This window comes from Psammomys obesus, unplaced genomic scaffold (genome assembly GCF_907164565.1).
Source record: "Psammomys obesus unplaced genomic scaffold, mPsaObe1.curated_primary_1811, whole genome shotgun sequence".
NCBI lineage: Eukaryota > Metazoa > Chordata > Mammalia > Rodentia > Muridae > Psammomys > Psammomys obesus.
The window spans coordinates 1-3,806 of NW_026589018.1; the positions used below are offsets into that span (position 1 = coordinate 1).

The 3,806-nt window shown below is 43.3% G+C and overlaps 1 pseudogene; it reads left to right on the plus strand.

Moving 5' to 3' along the window:
• Positions 1–8: 8 nt before the first annotated feature.
• Positions 9–1,283, plus strand: LOC129674804 (E3 ubiquitin-protein ligase Arkadia-like; annotated as a pseudogene).
• Positions 1,284–3,806: the final 2,523 nt, after the last annotated feature.

Here is a 3,806-nt window from a genome sequence, read left to right on the forward strand (position 1 = left end):
CATCACAGAGTCACCATGCATTAGCACATCCACACTCAAGGTTTTTTTTTTTTTTTTTTTTTTTTTTTTTTTTTTTTTTTTTTTTTAGCAGCATGGCCACCATTTTCAGAATCATTACCACCACCACCATACTCCCTATCCAACCGTCCCAGTTTCTCCTTCCTTCAGTGACCCTGCTTGCCCTGTAGAAATACCTCCTCAAGTACAGGCACCTTGTGCAGCAAATAGCAGCTCTGGTTCCAGCTACTATGACCCGACATTACCAGTCGATCTGAGCAACAGTGTTCTCAGGACTAATGGTAGTGGGGGTTTCCGTGGTGCATCTGCCTTTGACCCTTGCTGCCCTGTCTCTTCTTCCTGGACTGTGGTCTTTGACCATCAGGAGGCTGCTGCAGCCCAAACTCAGCCTTTATCAATAAATGAATATGGCTCCAGCATGGTTGTGCAGCTCGAGCCCTAGCCCCAGCCACCTCCACAGCCTTCTCTTTCATCATGTCAACATTGTATGCCACCACCTTATGCTTTCTTGACAAGACCACTGCACCATCAAGCCTCTTCTTGCCCTCACTCTTATGGAAATGTCCCTCCTCAGACTCAGCCTTCCCCTCAAGTGGCTTATGTTATTCCTCATCCTATACATGCTTTCCATTCTTAGATATCTTCTCATGCAGCATCTCACCTTGTGGCATCCCTGCCTCCAAGTCACTTAGGCAGTACTGGTATACCCATCCTTCAGCATCTTCCTCCTGCTAACCAGCCAATTTCACACCATATTCCAGACCTAGCCCCTCCATCCCAGAGGCTGGACACTCATGAATTGATGCAAAGGATGGAAGTTCAGAGGAGGTGGATGATGCCATATCCAATGAGGGCACATGAATGCCCCCCGCCCCATCCACATAGGATGCATGCACCCAAACTATAGCCATGGGCATCATATTCATGTGCCTAAAACCATATCCTCACATCATCACCATGCTCCAGAGAGAACTGCCTGGGAACTGGGGATTGAAGCTGGAGTGACTGCAGCTATCTACATGCCTGACACACTTCACCTACACTTGACCCATTACCGTGTCCCGCCTCGATTTCATCACCTACAGTTAGGAGCACTTCCTTTAATCGTCCCTGACATGACAGGCTATCCTCACATCTGCTACATTTCCTCAGGACTAGATATAATGTCATTCAGAGGTCCTTTCAGAGGCAATTTTGAAGAACTGATTCATCTGGAAGAAAGATTAGGAAATGCCAATAGTGGAGCACCCTCGGGGTGTAGTTAATTTAAGAATTAACTACTCCCTAGTAGAGTGCATCTACTAATGAGATATATAGCCAGGGTTTTTGTTGTTGTTGTTCATTAAGCTACCTATATTCTACATAGAACAAGTTCCAGAATTGTTTGTTCAATTTGCTTTAAGTATAAAATCTTGTATGTGGTATGCAGCTATGTGCAGATGTATTTGTCCACCTACAGAATATCTCTGTGAAGGTGTATAAGATATTAGAGTGATGATGTCTGGGATGTGAAAGAGATAGATGAGGAGAAAGGTACAGGAAGAATAGTGGATAGCCTTGTTCTTTTACCTTGATAATTTTACACTTGTGTGCATGTATGTCTATTCAGAAATTCCTTAGCATGAAAGCAACATATTCTTCACACTGTTACTGGACCACAGTGCTTCATAAAACCTGTAAATGACAATATCTGAGATTAAACCATACCTCAAGAAAGCTTTTTCTTTCATGTGTTAGGTTGACCACCTTGAAAATACAATTTGCAGGTACCACAGCCACACAGGTTACAGCTGCTGGCTCTCCAGGATTGATTGCTAGTACACAGATGCTTAACCAGCACTTCCAGGAACTATTTGTGGCAGTGGTAGTAAGTATATATATTTAAAACAAAGTGTCTCTGTAGCAAAGAAACCTGGTTTGATTCTTTTTTTTTTTTTTTTCAACTGGTCGCTTGTGATTTTCTTTTTTTTAATTTTTTATTAATTACACATTATTCATTTTGCATCCCCCCATAAGCCCCTCCCTCCACCCCTCCCTGTGCCACCCTCCCTCCCCCTTCTGCATGCATGCCACTCCCCAAGTCCACTGATAGGGGAGGTTCTCCTCTCCTTCTTTCTGATCTTAGACTATCAGTTCTCATCCAAAGTGGCTGCATTGTCCTCTACCGTGGCCTGGTAAGGCTGCTCCCCCCTCAGGGGGAGGTGATCAAAGAGCAGGCCAATCAGATTATGTCAGAAGCAGTCCCTCTTCCCATTACTATGTAACCCACTTGGACACTGAACTGCCATGGGCTACACCTGTGCAGGGGTTCCAGGTCATCTCCACGGATAGTCCTTGGTTGGAGTATGGGTATCTGGGAAGTTCCCTGTGTTCAAATTATCTTGTTCTGTTGCTTTCCTTGTGGAGTTCCCGTCCCCTCCAGCTTTTACTATTTCCCACTTCTTACATAAAATTCCATTCACTCTGCCCATCAGTTGGCCATCAGGCTCAGCATCTGCTTTGACAGTCTATACTGCAGAGGCTTTCAGAGGCCCTCTGTGGCAGGTTCTGAGGTTGTTTCCTGTTTTCTTCTGGCTTTCAGAGGCCCTCTGTAGCAGGTTCCGAGGTTGTTTCCTATTTTCTTTTTCTTCTGATGTCCATCCTCTTTGCCTTTCAGGATGGGGATTGAGTATTTTAGTTAGGGTCCTCTCTTTTGCTTAGTTTGTTTAGATGTACAGATTTTAGTGGGTTTATTCTATGTTGTATGTTTATATGAGTGAGTATATACCATGCATGTCTTTTTGCTTCTGGGACAACTCACTCAGGATGATCCTTTCCAGGTCCCACCATTTACCTGCAAATTTCATGATTTCCTTAATTTTCATTGCTGAGTAATACTCCATTGTATAGATGTACCACAGTTTCTGCATCCATTCATCAGTTGAGGGGCATCTGGGTTGTTTCTAGCTTCTGGCTATTACAAATAAAGCTGCTACAAACATGGTTGAGCAAATGTCCTTTTTGTGTACTTGAGCCTCTTTTGGGTATATGCCTAGGAGTGGTATGGCTGGATCTTGAGGAAGCGCTATTCCTAGTTGTCTGAGAAAGTGCCAGATTGATTTTCAGAGTGGTTGTACCAGTTTACATTCCCACCAGCAGTGGAGAAGGGTTCCTCTTTCTCCACAACCTCTCCAGCATGTGTTGTCACTTGAGTTTTTCATCTTGGCCATTCTGATGGGTGTAAGGTGAAATGTCAGGGTTGTTTTGATTTGCATTTCCCTAATGGCTAATGAGGTTGAGCATTTCTTAAAGTGCTTCTCTGCCATTCGATATTCCTCTACAGAGAATTCTCTCTTTGGCTCTGTTCCCCATTTTTGAAGTGGATTAGTTGGTTTGTTGCTTTTCAGCTTGTTTAGTTCTTTATATATATTGGATAGGCGTCCTCTGTCAGATAAAGGGTTGGTGAAGATTCTTTCCCAATCTGTAGGCAGTCGCTTTGTTTTGATGACTGTGTCCTTTGCTTACAGAAGCTAATCAATTTCATGAGGTCCCATTTATTGATTTTTGCTCCTAGAGCCTGTGCTGTTGGTGTTCTCTTCAGGAAGTTTTCTCCTATACCATTGAGTTCTAGGGTATTCCTCATTTTTTTTTTTCTAGCCGATTTAATGTGTCTTGTTTTATGTTGAGGTCTTTGATCCACTTGGACCTCAGTTTTGTGCAGGGTGATAAGTATGGATCTATTTTCATTTTTCTACATGTAGACATCCAGTTGGACCAGCACCACTTGTTGAAGATGCTATCTTTTTTTT